At 33.5% G+C, this 21,465-nt stretch overlaps 1 protein-coding gene and 1 non-coding gene across 10 annotated transcripts in view; one reads left to right on the top strand and one right to left on the bottom strand.

Moving 5' to 3' along the window:
• KCNT2 (potassium sodium-activated channel subfamily T member 2) overlaps nt 1-21,465 on the bottom strand; it is a 375,231-nt gene that overhangs the window by 291,866 nt on the left and 61,900 nt on the right. The gene's annotated exons all lie outside the window — the stretch shown is intronic.
• Nucleotides 18,433-18,540, top strand: LOC140627081 (U6 spliceosomal RNA). The gene has a single exon (XR_012026032.1). It is a non-coding gene; the product is annotated as a U6 spliceosomal RNA (small nuclear RNA).

Here is a 21,465-nt window from a genome sequence, read left to right on the forward strand (position 1 = left end):
TAACCAAGTTAGATCTAATTTTGTGTTAAATAAACTATCTTCTGGCTTTAGAAACAATTAATTTAAATCAAATGCCAAGTTTCAACTTATGAGTGTTTTATTATATATAATCTTCAGTTTTTCATGTTTTTTATTGTTATGGTTGGAGTCCAAAAAGTGAAAAACAGGTGATCGAGAAATGGTAGCACAATTTTTTAAGCCACATTAAGGAGTTTGAACTTGGACTTTAAACTAAAGATAATGGACAGACATTTAAATAGAGAATTATTTGTTATGTCTGTGCTTTTCGATAGTTTATATCAGCATAGAGATTGCTGATATAATTGACAAAAAGGGTCAAGATTAAATGTGATAAAACCCCACTAGCTGAGAAAAAATAAGATATTCTTAAAAATGAACAAATACTTATGTAGGAATGGAAAAGAAGTCAACTTGTAACTTGGTCCCTGTGAAGAAGAAGGAAGTCATGTCTGACTACCAGATTTCTAGCTTGAGCATCTGATTCAATGGGAGTGTCATTTAACAGGAAAGCAAATATCAGAAAAAGTTCAGTGATTCAGTGGTTTTTGACTGTTGGAGAATAGTGAGTAGACAGATAGAAAAATGACCAAATCAATCCCCATAGCACTTTCAAGGTCATTTGTGGATTTTCGTAAGACAGTAAACAATTTGAGCCTTCTGTAGGACAAGTCCCTAACTAAGGCTGAACAAGGTGACACTTTGCCTTTTTGTTTCAGCTCCTATAATTTAAACAAGTGCCTTTTCCATGATTTCTTTTGTTTCTTGTTGTTTGTATTTTTTTTTTTTTGTGCTCTTTGTGTTGGTGATTTCACCATTTAAAATAATCCTTAATGGGCAGCCCGGGTGGCTCAGTGGTTTAGCACCAACTTCGGCCCAGGGTGTGATCCTGGAGATCCGGGATGGAGTCCCATGTTGGGCTCCCTGCATGGAGTCTGCTTCTCCCTCTGCCTGTGTCTCTGCCTCTCTCTCTCTCTCTTTCTCTCTCTCTCTCTCTCTTTCTCTGTATCTCTCATGAATAAATAAATAAAATCTTTAAAAATTAAATAAATAAATAAATAAATAAATAAATAATCCTTAAGCAGTAATGCTAAGGTGCTGTCTAGTGCTCCCAAATGCAAGGAGTTTCTGATGCACCTGACAGAGAAAATACGTTTGTAGATAAGCTTTCTTCAGAAATGAGTCACAGTGCTATCAGTTGTGAGTTTAATGTTCATCCAGAAAAAGGAAGAGGAAATCCATCAATCTGTACATGAGCCTGTTCTGTAAAATGTTAAATTAACATCTACAGTGCCTGATGAAGCTGTAGAAAATATGGAAAACTAGCTAAATTTTTGAATTCATAAGATGATGACTAATAAAAAGTGCAATGACAACACTGTCATAAGACTAAAAGAAAGAAATTTATGATCATGCTATCCAGGATCAATAAAATATGAACCCTTTCTCGGTTAGTGATTTATTTATGAAAAAATACTGCATATATTTAATTATTTGGAATATATGTATTATGTAAATATAGAAACCATATATTGGAACAGAAGTACACATAAAACAAAATTATGTATTGATCAACTGATGAAAATATGACCAGAGGCTGCAGGCTCCCAATATTGTATTCATTTAAGAGCAATAGCTTCATATTGACTAATTCAGTGTTTGCAGAGGCTTGACAGACCCTAACTAGTACAAATAACCAGAACTGACTGTATGTCTGTGTTTGCAAATTTATATAAATGTGAACAAATCAAGTGTTCACACACATATGTGTATATATATATTACATAAATACAGATATAATATGAAGTAACACTAGTTTGAGCCTGGCTCAGAACCTGTCTTGTAATTCTACTTGGATAATCTAGTGTATTCTTAACCATTCTTCAAATGTTACCAACACAAAGGCAGTGACTATTTTACACTTTTTGGTATACCCTGTGTTGATTCTACAGTATATCCCTCAAAAGTTCTTGCTGAAGAAACAAAAGATCTTTTGAAATAGCAAATTATCTCTTATTCATTTTAATGGAGAAAGGTGGACATCATAGCATTTAAGAGAGCTGTTTATTACCACAAAGGCTTTAAGTGCCACACATAGAAAGGTATCATATCACCATGAAGTTGGGTAAAATTACCTGAAATGTATTCATAATTATTCACATGTAAATAATGACACTTTACTAGCAAAAAAAAGAGTGACATCAAATCAATGATACTAATAATCTAACAAATTTCCTGGAAATGAGGCCATTATCTTTCCAATTTCAAGTACTTTAAAAGCTGCTCTTATATGGGGAAGAATATTAATAGGAAACCATTACTCCACTTGTAAGTCAGCATGTGCCCTTTGAAAGTAGCATATATTTCCCGCATATGACAGATATGTGCTTAATTACTCAAAACTTTCATTTAAATAAAAATCATAAAGTTACAATTTGAGAAGTTCCAATTAGTTTAAATAATTTAATGTGAAGTAAAGTTGCTGGTGCACAATCCATATCAAGAAATATATAAAGCAAAAAATTGAATTAATTTCCCATGCAATCTGTAGATATGAAAACTATTTCTTAATTTACTTAGTTCAGCAGTTGGCATGAAAATATCCAATTTGGCGGTCAAGAAACTATTCAAGAAATGTTTTCCACTTGTATCTTCAACAGTTACTTGGCTCAATCATTCTATCCTTATCATGTGCAAGTCATTTAGTAGGAAATTGACAAACATGGGTAAAAATGAAATAAAAAGAAAACAATCCCCAATGACTAACATGAACATGACCAAAAAATATTTTCAACACCAATGAAAATTTTCATTTCCAAAGTGAACTTGTGTTATATTAATCAATCATATCATTTGAATATGTGCCCACTATATGCTAAGCATGTATTTTTTAAAATTTAATATTACAGGGACGCCTGGGTGGTTCAGCGGATGAGCATCTGCCTTTGGCTCAGGGCATGATCCCAGAGTTCCAGGATCGAGTCCCACATCGGGCTCCCTGCATGGAGCCTGCTTCTCCCTCTGCTGCTGTCTCTGCCTGCCTCTCTCTGTGTCTCTCATGAATAAATAAATAAAATCTTCAAAAAAAATAAAATAATAAAAATTTAATATTACAAAAATTATTTGAGCTAAGAACTATTATCCTTATTACACAGACGAGCTTGCTAAGGCTCAGAAAGTTCAGTATGTTGTCCAAGATCAAACTGCTAGTAAGTCATGAACATGGACTCTAATATAAGTGCAAGGTTACAATGAAAATAAAATGCATTTTGAAGACTTCCTCTCCAATTCATTATAATTTGTCTTATACAAACACTCTATGTAAAGAGTCGTAATTCCTTCTACACAAGAAATTCTTTAGAGCTAAATTTTACTTATTGGTAAAAACCTGAAACCCAATAATAGATAAACAATTTGAGCTAAGGTACACCCCACACACACACAGTAAGAGAGCAAGACCTAAGCATAAGCCTGTTCTTAAACCATGGATCTTGACAATGTATAAAATTTCCTCCTGCCACTTCTCCCTTACTTTTAACTTACTGACTTAGCCTCGAATGGACTTTGATTAGCCACCTGTTAATAAGCATTTTTTAAAAGAAAACCATAGGATAATGATCAATAATGGAATGACAGCCATCATGTCACTAATCCAATGATCCCCATTAATCAATTCTATGGGAGAATGGCCACTTCCAGATAAAAAAATTAAAAGCTTATGTTTTTTATGTCAGAATATCCTGTCTCATTTTCAAACAATTTTTCAATTTTAGTACATCAGTGCTGTGATCATGTAAATCCACACAAAAAGACAAATCCTTTGGATTTTACATAAAATAATATTCTCTGGAGAGTGAGGATAAGATGTGGAATTACTCTGAACACACATTTTACACCCAATATTACAATCCTGGGTAGCCCCAAGTATTTACAAAGGCTGCAAAATAGTCTGTAGATACCACTAATTTTATTACCCTTTGTTTTCCTCCGAGCACAACAGAAAATTCTAAGCTTCCGTTATAATTGCAAAAACAAATTATGTGTGAGCCTTTCCTCACATCTCAGAGTAATCATCTTTCTGTTCAATCAAGGATCAAACAAAAATGGCACACATTGACTTCTAATTTTCTAATGATATCCAAGCCAAAGAAAGTGCTATTGACTAAAGTGCCAATAGGAAATGTAATAAATCTTTACTCATTATGGGTTATTACCCAAAAACTTACTTTACCATAGTCCATTTAAGGAAAAAGCATTTTAGTTTTAAATGTTGATCATAAAAAATATAATCATTAATGGAGTAGAGATTTATCTTCAGTGGGAGTTTCCTTCTTGCTGGCTCATGACTGCTTGTCAATAATAAAAATTGGCTAGCACTTCCCTTTCTCATTAGGTAGAATTATTCCCTTGACTGGTGACATCAATGTATTTGTAACAACCCCATCTGCAATGCTGGCAGCCCAGCCTTAAATGTACTGATAAAAAGAGCATGAGTAGATGTAGGCATTTTGACAGAAAGCTATTGTAGTTAGTCAAAAACAGAAAACATCAGGTATGATATAATTGTGCATTAGATTACCCCATACCTTTCATGTTTACAACTATGCTAATCAAAAATATCTTACTCTTGAACATCTACTTTAAATAATGTGACTAAATGGGGTATTTTTAAGAACAAATGTTGGGTGTAACAGATTCAAAATACCTTCCACTTAAGTAGTAACGTTAGAAAAAAATAGACGTTGAATTAGAGCATTTTGATAATTATTTTAAAAAGGAGTATACTCAATTATATATACTCATGTTATTCTAAGGTATATATTCAATTGTTCGAAAGTATCTCAAAAATTCTGAATTCAATATTACTAATGCAAAAGAGAATTTTTGAAAATGTTTATCTCTGATCAGTAAATATATTTGAAAGATGCAGTTTAAATTCATTGAAACGACGGATTATTAAAATACTCTATTTGGGATGAATAAATAAGTAAAGAGCAAATAATGATAGCTTTATGTCAACAAACACATTCAAACTTTGTTTTCATTATTTCAGCCCCCTGATACTATAGCCTACCCTACAGTACCTTTTTCTTGAATCCGATATTGATGGCTGAAGTCGTGGAAAAGGCACAAATGTGGACCCGCAAGGAACTAGCTGTGGAGACATTATGATCTTCTGCTGAGGTATTTGTTCAAGAGAAATAAATTTGTCTACAGCCACAAACTCTTTTCATCCAATTGCATGATCATAGGAACTGAGTCTTGTTTTTACCATTACCGTGGAAGGATTTTATAGGATATAAACATTTCAGCTCCAGCAGCTGATTCTAATTTCTTTAATGCTATCTTTGATTCAGCATTGCTTGACAGACTATTAAGGAAATGTTGATGATGCAGGAAGACCAGTGTACTGGTTAACATGATTATTTTACAGAGCACTGTGCATTCATTAATAGCAAATAAGTTGTTACAATATTCCTCTCTGCTTCTTTCTAAAAATATTTTATTTATCTTTATTTAGTCTCTGGATGTTTGGTGTTCAAAATATAGAATCCATCACTTGTTTCAGAAAATATAACCCATAACCTTTTCTCTAGTGAACAAATTCAGATGTTAATTTTGAGGAAAGTCCATGATACTGAGACCCTGTCTACCAAACACATAAGCCTTACAACTCAGAAAAATAGGAGTGATCATAATTCAAGCAGCAAGGGCTTTCTACAATAAAGAAGACATATACAATCTAAATTTTAAATTCCAAGAGGACACTGTTGTTTAACATATGCTCTATGAAATGGCTAACATATCGAGGAACATAGTAAGTGTGGAGAAGTTTCTCAGATGCATAATAAGAATGGCAGAACATAGCGAAAAAGAAAATACATACATGAACTAATAAAAATATAAATATATATAAAATGTGTAAGTCTAAATAAAGGGCAAAGAAAATGTTAGGAAGATATTAGCAATTTGTATAGTAACAATGGTATATAGCAGTATATAAACTTCTTTTGTAGCCTTTTCATGATAAGCAACTTTTGTAGCCTTATTCATGATGATCTTGTTCTGATTGTGAAAAATCAAAGCAATGTAATTGCCCAATAATGGAAAATCAGGTAAATATTTTTTGATGCATCAATACTATGGAACAGTATGTGATCACAAATGATGGAAAGCTATTTGTGACATGCTATTAAGTGCAAAACCAAAAAAGTAAACAAACCAAAAAACAGGTTAGCAAATACTATGGTGGCTTGACCCTGTTTGGGTAAAGCCCATACATTTAAATATAGGGGGAAAAAATCTGAAGTATTACATATCAAATAATTGGCACTGGTGAAATTATAGCGTTTTTTGAAGCTTCTGGTGGTTATTGTTAATCAGTATTTTCTAACTTTCCCATAGTGATCATGTATTACTTATGTAATAAAAATACAATCTTAAGACATGCCATTTGTACCAAGTAATATTACTATCACAAGGTTTAACCAACATTTTACTCCCTAAAAAGCTTATTCCTTCAAAATCACTTTCTGAATGTCATTTAGAAAGATCTAAATAGCTGCTCTCTGGTGACATTAGGTCATTTCAAAATAAATCATACTAGAAATCACATCATACTCCAAGTCAGAAGTAAGAGACGCTTGTCCTATCCACAACTACTAATTAGTTCAGCTAATTAGACTTCAACTTCTTGCCTCTTTCCCAGGTTATTTGAGAAGTTCAGACAAGAACTTTGAAAGGCCAAATATTTATTGTAAATAAAGATTTTTTGGAACATAAGCTTTTGACTTTTTCACCACCTAGATATCAAAATCCATATTGTCTAATATCCTCATAACTTGTATTCTTCTAAAGAGTCTGTGGGGGTTGCTTCTTCCATTCCTTCAAATACAATTTGTAGGCTTTGATGTTTACAGCTTGGGAGGCATTTTTTTTAACTCAGCTGAGCTGAGCCCATTCTTTTTTACCAGCCTCATCAGGGAAAATGGACCCTCGGAGCTCTCAGAGCAGAATTCCGAAGCACACTTCCAGAAGGACAAATCACCATCTGAAGATTATAATGTTAAGGAACATGTACAGACTTCACAGCCATATAACTTGCATTTAAATCCAGCTCTAAGACTGCCAGGCTGTGGGACTCTGAAGGCACCCCAGGGTATTTCACTGTACTGAGACTCGAAGTTTCCTCTAGGTAGAAAAATGGGGATGGCAATTCCAACTTCCTAATATTAATGAGAAGGAAATAAGAATGCATGGGGGAAAAAAAGGAATACATGGGAAATACAGAATATAGAAACTGACACAGAGAAGGCTTTCAATTAATGTTTTCTTTCTCACACACTTAGTAACCTGGTCTTCTTACAATGACCATTATTATCACGAGTGTGATAAAGTTTCACCCCAAAGCAAAGAGACTTTTTAGTAAACTTCACTGCATTATCCCTGAGAAATGTGGACTTGTGAAAAGTTTACTGAAATAACAAAAATAGCTCAAGAGCCCAGTGCAGCAGGATTGCTAATCGGTCTGGTCTATACTAGAGTCGCTCTCCATGAAGTAATCAGAAATGTCTTTATTACGGCAATTTAATATAATTAGACTAAAATGGCTGCTGGTAAAAGTGGAAAAAATGAAGGCTAAAGCAGTACTTCTCAGCATTTGGAAGTTCCATGAGCATATTTGGAAGTTCCATAAGTGGTCACTGAGAGTGCCTGGATAGGCTTATCTGGCCTTAACTTTCTTCCTCTGATTATGCAGAGCTGTCAAGAAAATCAAATTTGTTGCAGGATACAAAACCAATGTACAGAAATGTGTTGCATTTCTATATATCAATAATGAAGCACTAGAAAGAGAAATCAAAGAATCAATCTCATTCACAATTGCACCAAAAATCCTAAGATATCTAGAAATAAACCTAACCAAAGAGGTAAAAGATCTGTACTCTAAAAACTATGATGAAAGAAATTGAAGATGACACAAAGAAATAGAAAAACACTCCATGCTCATGGATTGGAAGAACAAATATTTTTAAAATATCTGTACTACCCAAAACAACCTACACATTCAATGTGATCCCTATCAAAATACCACCAGGAATTTTCAGAGCTAGAACAAAAAGTCCTAAAATTTGTATGGAATCATGAAAGACCTTGAGTGGCCAAAGTAATGCTGAAAAAGAAAAGTAAAGCTGGAGGCATCACAATTCCAGACCTCAAGTTATATTACAAAGGTATATATTAATCAGGACAATATAGTACTGGCAGAAAAACAGACACATAGATAAATGGAACATAACAGAAAACCCAGAAGTGAACCCACAAGCAAATGGTCAACTAATCATTGACAAAGCAGGTAAGAATATTCAATTGAAAAAAGACAGCCTCTTTAACAAATGGTGTTAGGAAAACTGGACATCAACATGCAAACAAATGAAGTTGGACCACTTTCCAACACCAAAAAGAAAAATAAATTTAAAATGGAGGAAAGACCTAAGTGTGAGACAGGAATCCATCAAAATCATAGAAAAGAACAAAGGCAGTAACCTCTTTGACATCGGCCACAGCTACTTCTTACTACATATGTCTCCTGAGAAAAGGAAACAAAAGCAAAAATAAAGTATTGGGGTTTCACCAAAATAAAAAACTCCTGCATAATAAAGGAAACAATCAACAAAACTAAAAGGCAACCTACAGAATGGGAGAAGATAACTGCAAATGACATATCTGATAAAAGGTTAGTATCAAAAATCTATAAAGAACTTATCGAGTTCAACACCCAAAAACAAATAACCCAGTTAAAAATGGGCAGAAGACATGAATAGACATTTTTTCAAGGAAGACATTCAAATGGGTAACAGACACATGAAATGGTGCCCAACATCACTCAATATCAGGGAAATATAAATCAAAACTACGATGAGATATCACCTCACACCTGTCAAAATGGTTAAAATTCACAGTACAGGAAACAACAAGTGTTGGTGAGGATGTAGAGAAAGGAGAATCCACTTACAGTGTTGGTGGGAATTCAAACTGGTGCAGCCAGTCTGAAAAACACTATGGAGGTTCCTCAAAAGGTTAAAATGGAACTACCCTATAATCCAGGAATTGCACTACTAGATATTTGCCCAAAGGATACAAAAATAGTGATTCAATGTTTATAGCAGCATTATCAACAACAGCCAAAGTATGGAAGGGGCCCAAATGTCCATCAACTAATGAAGTGATAAAGAAGATGCAGTATATGTATACACATACACACTGGAATATTACTCAGCCATAAAAAAGAATGAAATATTGCCATTTGTAAGGACGTGATGGATCTAGAGAGTATTAATAAATAGCTAAGCAAAATAGGTCAGTCAGAGAAATACAAATACTGTATGATTTCACGCATTTGTGAAGTTCAAGAAAACACATGAACACCGGGAAATAAAAAAGAAAGACAGGCAAGCCAGGAAAGAAAGTCTAAACTATGGGGAATAAACTGAGGATTACTGGAAAGGAGGTGGGCAGGGGAATGGGTTAAATAAGTGATGGGTATGAAGGGGGGCACTTGTTCTGAGGAGCACTGGGTGTTGTATATAAGTGAATCATTAAATTCTATACCTGAAAATAATATTAAACTGGAATTTAAATAAAAACTTGAAAAGATAAAAATAAGAAAAAAAACTCAAATTCGTGATTCAGCTTCCTTTGCTCAACACTACATAGTAGTAGTAAACACATCTTCATTAGTCTTTTTGCCCTCTTAGGAAAGGGATGTCCTATCACATGCTCACATTTATTTATTTCACAGTGATAGCAAATGAGGATCAACAGAAATAATATTCTGATTTAAAACTTCAGTCCATAAAACATCTTTTTAAAACATCAGCGTTTGGGCTAACAGTACATGCTGCCAGGAACAACTCATTCTGACTCTGAATAGTATCATAAACACCATCAGTAGCCAAGCACAAAACAGGGATAAGTAGGTGCTTCGTACAGTTTCCATGTAATGTATTTGGACATCATCTGAGTTTCCAGGACTAACATCAACAGAACCATTCAACAGCTAAGTTCATTTTTAAACTTAACATCCTGAAACTCTTTAACATTTCCAAGTTCAATCTTGGAACATGAGTTGTATTAACAAGCAAAGAAGGAAACTGTTGAAATAAACAAGAGAAAAGACATAGATAATCCTTGAGACCATATGTTTCTTATTTCATCACTGAATTTTCATCATACCTAGGAGAATGCAATGTGCATTATATTTATTAAATGAAATAAAAAGAAAAAAGTAGAAAAATTGTGACTATATTGCAATCCCCAATAATTTATCAACAAAAAACATACTTTTTCACATATCTAATGATTCCCTATAGCTGGGGCAAAGTCAGTTACTTCCACTCTCTAGCTGAACTTTTACATGTTGAGGGGATGTTTACAGGATAATCTTCCACTCGGTTAATGTGCTTTGATGAATAACCAAGTTACTGTGAGCTCTTCTTATAAACCAAGGCTTAAAATCATATTTTGACTTAGAAAGCATTGCAATGAAACAAAGGGGCTCAGACAGCTTACTTCTCCATTTCGTCCTAGAAAACACTGTTTCCTCCCAAATGCATTTTGGTCATTCAAACCTCTGCCAGGTCACACTATATTTCCATTCTTTCTCTGGGCAAACCAAGGATTATACAAATGATATCATGAATAGAATGTGTATTGTCAAGTCAGTGACAAAGGGAATTATCAAAGATATCACAACAACTTGGGTATTGCTTAACACCTGCTAACCAAAAAAATAAAAAATTTAAAAATTTAAAAAATGAAAAAAAAACACCTGCTAACATCTTCTAAAGCACAGTTTTCCTTCTGATGCTAACAGAATATTATGAGAAAAACTAGCAGTATTGCTGAAGCTCTCTTTCAATGTTTAACAATTGGGCCTTCTCAGGGCTCTATGTATAAAAAGAAAATTATTCCTCGATTACAGAAAAGAGATCATGATCCTTATTTCCCTGTAGAGATATCTTCATGTCTCATAACTATAAGAATCATTTAAAAAGGGAAATATGATGGTCCAGAAAGAAGCAAGTATAAATAAGAACCAACTGTACTAGCATTAATTGATAGCACTCTTGTGGACCAAACTGCATTTGAGAACTTTTCAATTTCCTCCATCTTTAGGGATTCTTAATCTCCTCACCTATAAAATGGGATTTGAATAGTTTCCTCCCATGTCAGAAATACAGCATTTCTTTACATCTATTCATGTGGAAAGAAGAATCAGCTTGGTTACATGAAGCATTTATTCATTCATTCAATAATTTTTACCCCTTCTCTTGTACTTGGCATCATGTATAAAGCAATGAACAAAAGAAAAAAATAGCCTCCATTCCCATAAAGCTTATATTACAGTCAGAAAAATTTTAAAAATGAAGAAACAGCAATAAATGTTCAATTACAAAGTGGAATATGTGCTATGAATACAAGGGTCAAGACACTGAAAGAGTGGATACAATGAGTAGGTGGGAGGCAGCAAAGGCCTCCCCACTTGTACAATATTGCCTGGGCCAAGGGATTTATCTTCTTACAGTCAGACAGCCCAAAAATAATTTTATTAATTGAAACTTGGCTTTCATTTGCAATTTGAGATAATGCATGATATCTGTCATTAAGGTCCAGTACTCTCACTCTCGGACAAAAGTTTGGAATTGTGATGGATGAGGGAAAAAGGAGAGACTTTTTTTTACATGACATAAGTAATACACAGGGCACCTGGGCAGCTCAGTCAGTTAAGCATTGACTCTTGATTTTAGCTCAGGTCAGGATCTTAAGATCCTAGGATGGAGCTCCATGACCGGCTCCATGCTCAACTAGGGAGTCTGCTTGAGGATTTGTTCCCTTTCCCTCTGCCCCTCCCCCAGCTTACACGTGCATGCTGTCTCTTTCTTTAAAATAAATAAAGCTTAAAATAAAAGATATGTAATTCACTATCTCAGAAAACCACAATTTGCACAGACTGCCTCCCACAGTAACTGAGTATACTTAAATGTTGAATGCCTTTGATAGATCACCATTTTCAGTACATTCATACTTTGAGAGAAAAGTATAAATAAAGGTATTGTTCCATGGAGTAAACTGATTTCCTACAAGACTATCAGGGAAATTGTCTCTGCATTCAAAGTACACAACTGGCTAGGTACATTACTTTCAACTTTCTCATTTTGAAACCCTGCTCCAGGCAATAAATATGTGCAAGCCACAGAATTATTATTAACATGTATTTGTTAGACTTGGGAGACTAATTATTTGAGTTGATACAGAAACATCTATGTCCTGAGATTATTCTCAGATGAAGAATAAGAAGGAAATGGGGAAACTAAGAAAGCTGTTGAAAACTAAATTAACATTAAGTAGGAAAAACATATTAAAAGAAAGCTTCCATCTTAGCCTTTAGAATTTCTTAAGGAATAAAAATGGTGTCTATTCCCTAGGTATTTGATTAAAAGGTAAAAACCTGGAGATGAAGCAAGTTCAAAATTCACAAAAATACAGTTTATACATTTTTATCAATGTATAATAAATAGATCTTCAAGTCCACTGCAAGAAAAAGCAGACTACTTTTTAGAACGGACACAATTTCACTGATTTCGCTATGCCAAATCATCTCAATGGAAGAAATGAATTGTCAACCTTCTCAATATGGAGGAAAATTCTTAAAATTCTCCTACTGGAGATTAGCTACAACATGGACTACATACTATAGACTATTCCAAATCACACACTTGCTTTTTCCCTGTTTCTGAGTCCATGTTATCAAAGTATAATTCTGATTATAATTTCCCTCTCCATGAATATGATTTTAATGTGAACAAAGTCATTACCCTAACATTATGATTTCTATCTTAACCATACTTTTGTCTGCTAAACATGAAGCAGTTGATTTGAAATTGCACAGTTCTGAATGCCTCACAAAATCAGATGCATTTTAAGATGAGTTCGAAACAGTACACCATGGGCCTCATCTAGGTAAGGCCACTATGATGTGTTCCCTAAACACTATTTCAATTTTCTTTATATTGGCTTAAATTTTTTAAATATTTTTTAGAGATTTTATTTATTTATTCATGAGAGACACAGAGAGAGGCAGAGACATAGGCAGAGGGAGAAGCAGGCTCCATGCAGAAGTCCTCGATGCAGGACTCAATTCCAGGACTCCAGGATCACGCCCTGAGCCAAAGGCAGACACTCAACCACTGAGCCACCCAGGCATCCCAATTTTTTTTTAGATTTTGTTTATTAATTTGAGAGAGGGAGAGAGAGAGAGAGAGAGAATGAGCAGGAGAAGAGCAGAGAGAGAAGCAGACTCTCCTCTAAGCAGGGAGCCTGATGCGGAGCTCCATCCCAGAACCCTGAGATCATGACCTGAACCAAAGACAGATGCTTAACCAACTGAGCCACCCAGGCTCCCCTCATTTGGCTTTATATTTGAAATTTCAAATTTCAACTTTTAAATGTTATCTATTTGTAAAAGTATATCTGAATACTAACAATACTTATTTAAAGGTAGTATCTGTAATACACCAGAAATTGGAAAGCCAGACAAGCCTAAATCAGTTAATGATAATTCCAATTAAAAATGACAATTGAAAGTCACTCAACAAATATTTGAGAGAATGTAATACAATTTAGGTCAATTGGGGCTATTAAAAAGAGAGTCCCTCAAAAAATCATTTTTGAATCATGTTCACTTTCTTTATCTATTTTTATAACCTTGATTCTGTTGGAATCACTACCTGATTAAGCAAAGGTGTTATATATAACACGAGTGATAGGTAATTATGTTCACAGGGAATTGCAATCTGAAATATCAATAACTGTTCATAATAAGAAGCTGTATTAAAATTAGGCTTCACCTAATCGTAAGATCCAATTTTCAGTGGGCCATTTGACTATACTGATTATCCTCAAACTTTCCAGACTCTGCTTATTATCCTAGTACTAACTAGTTGGAAATTTAACTTTAAAATGCATTAAGAGGATTAGAGCTTGAGAAATGAAGTATGTACTTCCATGAAATGTTAACTCTATTTGAATGAAAAATAAATAAATGGATTTGTACCTCTTAATCCCTTCTATCCATTACGAGGTATAAACTCCAGTTGTAAAATAAGTCACAGTGATGAAAAGTAGACATAGGAAATACAGTGAATAATACTGTAATAACTTTGTATGGTGACAGATGGTACCTAAACTTATCGTGGTGAGCATATCATAATTTATATAATTGTTGAATCACTATGTTGTACAACTGAAACAGTATAATGTACATCAGCTCTATTTCAATTAAATTTTTTTAAAATGACTTTAGCCTCATTTTGTGTTTTATGTTACACACTTCTATATTTCGTGTAAGGAAGGGCATTTCATAAATTTCATGCAAAATTTTGTTAAGTAACTTCCTGAAGACAGATATAAAAAATAAATACAAATGAAAATTGAAAATAACTAATATATTTTAATAAAATATCCATTATAAACTAACACAGCTTCTTTGGCTATAAAAAGAAATAGTACTATTTTACTGAGGATTGACATAAGGTTATAAGAAAATAGTATTTTTCTTTAGGAAACAAAGTATACAGAAGATAGGTGCCATTCATTAATTCAATAAATATTTGTGTACCTCATATGTATTGGGCACTGCATGGGCTACTGGGAATACAGTGACATCATAGGGCTTTCTTAAATCATTATGGCATGTAAGTATATAAAGGGTAACAACTTATATATTAATATTTTTCGGTAAGCTTATCATGTTCTAACTAAAGATTTCTGACTTATGCCTATAAATCTCAAAATGCTAATATTTTTCAGTGTATAAAATCTTTTAAATTTAAGTCCCACTAATGTTTTTAATGATATTAATATCTCTAATTTAGGATAGCATTAGTCCACATTCTTGATAGCTGTTTTCAATTTAACCACACACAGTATTTAGTTTCTATTTTAAGTAAACTACTCTAGGGGCATTTTCCCCTCATTTATCTTGGTAGTTATTAAGTAATGATTACAATGCTTATCAATAAAACAAAATGCCATGGCATGATCTCAATATTAGCTTCTGCTTTAAATTTTGGAGGCAGATACAAAATAAATCATTTTCTCTGACATCTACAAGTCATTCGGTGAATCTTCTAATGATTAGCCTTTAAACAATCATCAAAATTAAAGAAATAGTCTAATCTCTAAAGCTCCATGATTTGGAACCAATAATTTAATTATTTAATTACAGAATGCTCTTGTAGACCCACAATTAACCCACTAATCCCTAAAAGGCTTCCAAAATGTGTATTCCCCAGAGCTGAAAAGAAAATATTTTATGGTATAGCTTATGACAGTAGAAGGTCCCTATCATCCAATAATTAACATATTTCCAGCTATTAGTGAAAAATTTAAATACAAATTTCAAATTTAACCTTCTCTAAATAAGCCGCATTAGTTACAATGGCATGCTATTTAATTTTTCTTTTCTTTAAAAATTCTGTTCAAATACTTTAAAAAATCCTTACATACTTCGAAATAATCTCCATAAAATAAATCAGTATCTACCCAACAAAGGTATGTATAAATTTAAAGGTAAATTAAAATGTGTTTTCTCTGTAGGATTTTTTGAAGGGTAGCAAATTTTACTATCAACTTTGTGACTATAATTCAATATTGTTGTTAAATAAAAGGATCACTCTTAATTGTTTTTAAGTACAGAAAAAGAATATGTACTTTAACATATTTTATAATCCCCATATAAAAGCACTTTATTCTTCTTCTAATCATTGTGAAAAACAATCTCCCAATATTGGTTGTCATCAAATGTTCTGAGCATCTGAGGATTCAAGAGGAAATGGACTGAAATTGCAGAATTAAAAATTTAATTATACATACATAACTGCAAGACAGGGACCATGCTTGAAAAAAAAAATTACTCTATATTTCAAACTCCATTTGCCAATTTTCCAGTCCAGTTCCCCTTAAAAGGAAGCTAGATAAAGTAAAATTACTCAGGTGAAAATTAGAAAATGAAAATAAATATAAATTCAATATTCTTTGAGAAAATAACAGCATTGAATATCAGCCAACAAATAAAAAACAACAAACCTAGAAACACCTACACACGAGCATAGAACTCTAAGTGGAAGCAGCTTATTCATGAAGTTGAAAAATAGTTATTCAAGTCTATAAACATGGACTCCAATAAACCTCTGTCAAATAGTACAGTCCACCTCTTAGCAAGTATATAACTTTGGGAATGTTACTCATCCCCTTTTTCCTCATTACTTATCTATAAAATAGAAATAATATCTACTTCACACAATTGGTGACTGGACTAATGGAGATAATGTACAAAAAGTGTCCAGCACTTAACCATCATGCAACAATTATTACATGTTCTTCCCTAATATATTGAATTGGGCATATAAGGCATAGAAATTAATATATTTAATAACAGCATTTTAAATATATATAAGAAAAAAAATTAAAAATTAAATAAATTGTGTTAGAACCCAACAACATTATCTTGATCCATATCAGGAGTCAGCAAATAGCCAAGGAGCCAAATCCTGCCCACTGCTTGTTATTTTATAAATGTGAACTAAGATCAATTTTATATTTTTAAATGGCTGGAAACAAACTCAAAGAAGAATATTTTATAGCATGTGAAAATGTTATAAAAAAACAAATCTCAATGTCCATAAAGTTTTATTTGTGCTCACACGTGCTCATCCATCTACATATTGCCTATGGATGCTTTTAAATTATAACAGCAGAGTTGAATAGTTGTAGAAGAGACTTCATGGCCTTCAGGGCTTAAAATAATTGCTATCTGGTGCAGCACTAATTTTGAGAAACTCACTTTTTGGTTACAGAGGATTTATTTTAATTATCTGATAATACACTCTACACTTTTAAACAATCCATTTCCTATGAGATGAGATGATGTTATGAAACTAAGAATAATGCTTACTGATTGGGGGTATAGATGAAAACTGGGTTAAGGACAAGATGGGAGAAACAATCTTTATATTCTTGCATAGTTATCAATTATTAATATATATAAATATTACTTATTCAAATATTAAAGAAATATGTTTATTTTTTTAATTTTTTATTGATCTACGATAGTCACACAGAGAGAGAGAGAGAGAGGCAGAGACACAGGCAGAGGGAGAAGCAGGCTCCATGCACCGGAAGCCCGACGTGGGATTCGATCCCAGGTCTCCAGGATCGCGCCCTGGGCCAAAGGCAGGCGCCAAACCGCTGCGCCACCCAGGGATCCCAAGAAATATGTTTATTTTTTAAAAATGAGGTGATCAAACACTTTAAGCAAATGATTTCCTCTATCTAAAAAATGTGTATAGTTTAATTTACAAAAGGAAGAAATATAAAAGAGCATTCATAATTTTAAAACCATGATTTAAATGGTTTAAGTCATTTACATGGTGCCATAATCTGCCTAATTTATCTATTAAAAGAATATAGTCTCTAAAGCATACTTCCTGTTTAGTTAGAATTTCTTAATTACTTTCTATAAATCAACCCAAATATGCATTACTCTCCCACAAAGCCACAAAATGATATCAAGTAGTTTCCAGACAAGAAAATGGAGAAACCTGATAACATTTATGAATACAAAACTTGAGAAATCACGGACTTGAAGTAAACACATAGCCATTTTTATAGAACTCTGATTTGCCAAACGATAAGATACCAGAGGAAGAAGATGGAGCTATAATATCAATCTAAGATATCTGAAGGCGGTTGGAGGAAACCAAACCCAGGACAATTCTCTACAATACTCCCTTCTTACATAATTTCCCTTCTGAGTCCATCAACCTGTTCAAAGAAACAAGAGTTAGAACAAATCACTGGAGAAGGAATATTGAACGTTTCCATGGAATTTAGAGGTTGAGAGGTATTTTTAAGTCCACCGTTTCATTTCTTCAACCATTCAACAAAAATATATAGATATATTGAGGGCCTACTATGGGTACAGTGCCAAGGCTGGCACTAAAGAAGTAGCAATGAAGAGAAAAGATATGGTCCTCCTCATGAGGATAATAAACAAAAGGTCCTCTTTTTTTTTTTTTTAAGATTTTATTTATTTATTCACAAAAGACACAGAGAGAGAGAGAGAAGCAGACATATAGGCAGAGGGAGAAGCAGGCTCCCTGCGGAGAGCCCGATGTAGGACTCGATCCCAGACCCTGAGCCAAACACAGACACTCAACCACTGAGCCACCCAGGCGTCCCACAAAAGATCCTCTTAATGGATGACGAGAACTGAGGAACTGCCAGTACATGTTTCTGAAACAAAAGTGAAGGAAGCATATGGAAGGAGGATATAACCTGGCCCAGAGTCCAGCAGTGCTCACTTTGGCAGCACTTACACTAAACCTGGAACAATACAGAGAAGATTTGCATCATCCCTGTGGAGGAATGACAGAGGTCAGAAAAGACTTCACTGAGAAAAATAATGAAGGAAGAGAGATCAGAGGGTAAGAGCCATATAGAGAAAAAGTTACAACATCAAAAGCAGAAAATGCTCAAGACAAAGTGAAAAGCAAAAACACTGTGACATATTTTACATGAAGTTATAAATAGATAATATAAATATTTAGCAAATACATAGGCAAAACACTAATTTTAAATATAGTTGTGGTGGTCTTGAAAGCTGCTGACTTACAATTCTTCAAGGAAACTCACTAGACTTAAGCTACATGCATAAGAAATTTAGCTCATGATTTAATCTGTAGCTTCCAAACAATTATATTTGATATGTAGATAATAATACCATCTGTCTCTTGGCAATATCTTAGAGAATTAACATTTTAACATACTGCAATTGTGAGGATTCTAAAATCAGAAGACTAACGTTTAATTTCAGTAAAATGCCTTGTGTACCTCTCATGAGATATTATCAATCAGAAGTCTCTTCCAGTAGAACCACAGAACTATAAATTCTGTCAGATTCAATAGCAAAAATTAAAAATCCCATTTACTACCATCTTAATATTCTCAAAGAAAAATCTGTGAAGGTAAAAAAAAAATAATGGAAAAGAAAATATGGGGAGACATAGGAGTCCAAAAAAATATCAAACTTAATTTAAAAAATTATACATAATCTTTAACGTGTGATTTATCTTTGAAGAATCATCCCATGTTGGAAAAATGGATGCCCATTATAATTTTCTATAACTTTCTGGATGGTTCTTACTGAATGAAGTTTGTAACATTTCATAATTTAAGAATTAGACCCCTTATATATCTAACAGAATGGCTAAAGTAATAAGATTTCAGCACCAAAGCTAGGATGGTGGGGAAAACTCAATCCCTCATACATTGCTGATACGGAAAGTTTAACTATTTCTTAAAAATCTAAGCACGCAACTACTACCTAACCCAGCAATTGCACTCTTACACATTAATGTCAGAAAAATTAAAACTTCATACATGAACCTGCACACAAATGTTCAAAGCAGCTAATCTGTAACAGCTCAAAGCTGGAAAGAACCAGATGTCCTTCAGTGGGTGAATGGTTAAATACACTATGATACATCTATACCTTGGAATACTACTCAGTAATAAAAAGAACTATTCATACATGGAACAACTCAGACGAATCTCTCAAGCAACCTAAATCTCCAAGAAAGGTCACTGTATGGAAAAACCTACAGTATCACCATACAAGAGATCACATTGCAAATTTTAAAAATAGGAGAACCTTATGCTCAGTTGAGGATCTCTAAGACTTCTTATAAAGTGAAAAAAGAAATGTACAATACAGACTATATAGTCACTATCATTTGTATAAAAAAGAAGAAATATACACACCTCCATATATTTTGCTTTAAAATTTGTAAAATGTTTCTTGAAGCATATACAAGAAACAAAAGAGCAGCTAAACTGATTGCCTTGGAAGTGCAAACAGGGTAGAAGCAAAGATAGAAGAGAATTTTCACCCAATTCCTTTTATTCCTGTTTACATAAATCTTAAAATTTGAAACCATGTAAATGTATTATCTATTTTAAAAAAACTTTTTAAAAATTTTATAGATTTAGCATCTAATAACTCTCTTCCAAGTAACAGAAGTGTTTTAATGTAAATGTGCTTGCAATTAGTAAGGTGAAAAGGGCAATGTGGGAAATTTTAGGTTTAGAAGTTGGAAATAAATTTACTTAATATGTGTCTGGTCTGGAAGAGAATTGCTGGGTGTCAGAATTACTCCAATGGCTCAGACAGTTTCTTTGATATGATTCCATATTCTCACTGAGCAGGCTTTTCATCCTAATTTGTTTTCAGACAGAGTTCACTGGAAAAAGAAAGCCCGGAGCAGCATTAAGGCACATTGGCAGGCTTGGCACTTTCCTGTCTCATTATACATGATCAAATTTGTTTTGTAATACAAATAATGTCTCCTGTGAGACTAAGCAGTGTGATTTTTCTCAGGATGTGAGCAGTTGAGAAAAAACTTTGGAATAATAACTGACTTCACAAAAATAAGAATATTGGGCTTAAAACTACTTTATGAAATGTTTTTCTGGACAAGAAAAGAAAAAAATAATCCTCATTCTTAGCAAAAGATTTATAAAAAAATAGATCAATGGACTTCTCAAAAATCATCAGGCTTGGAAAGCCTAATTTGGCTCAAATGTGTTTATATTTTATCCATCCATGTAAAGATACTCAGAGAAGTTACAACTCCCTTGAATTATGAAATATTTCCCACAGCCCTGATTTCAAAAAACAGCTATTAAAAAATTGTCCAAGTTTAGACTTTTACTTTCACAAGAGGTTTTTGGAAATTAAGAGAAGGCCTTGGAAGGTAAGCAGGATATAATTATGCAGTGACTACAAAACTAAAAAGAAAACAAGGAAAGAATAAAACCACTTCTATCCACTTAGCTCCATCTTCCCTGCTACCATGAAATGAACCACCCAGGGGAGAACAGGGAACAGTATCAGCAAAGATACAGAAATGGTAAAGGGAGAGTGAGCAGAGGTTGTGACCTTGGGGAAGCAAGGTCAGGCTAGGGAGATGGCTAGGTGTCTACAATAAGAAAGCATGATGAGTGACCAGAGAAATCTGGAAGTAAGACTGCACTACATTTGGCTTTTTTTATGACTTTATTGTCATATAATTCAGAGTATAAAATGGATATACTTAAAGTATACAATTCAATGTTTTTTAGTATATTAACATAGCTGTACAACCATAACCAAACCTATTTTTAGAACATTTTCAACCTCCCCAATATAGCCTTTACTCATTCACCCATTAGCATGGGCGGCTCTCCATCCATTCACTCCCCAGTGCTTGGCAACCACCAAACTGCTTTGTTTTTATAGATTTACCTATTCTGTATATTTCATATGAATGCAATCATATTACATGAGAT

Source organism: Canis lupus, chromosome 38 (assembly GCF_048164855.1).
Source record: "Canis lupus baileyi chromosome 38, mCanLup2.hap1, whole genome shotgun sequence".
Classification (NCBI taxonomy): domain Eukaryota; kingdom Metazoa; phylum Chordata; class Mammalia; order Carnivora; family Canidae; genus Canis; species Canis lupus.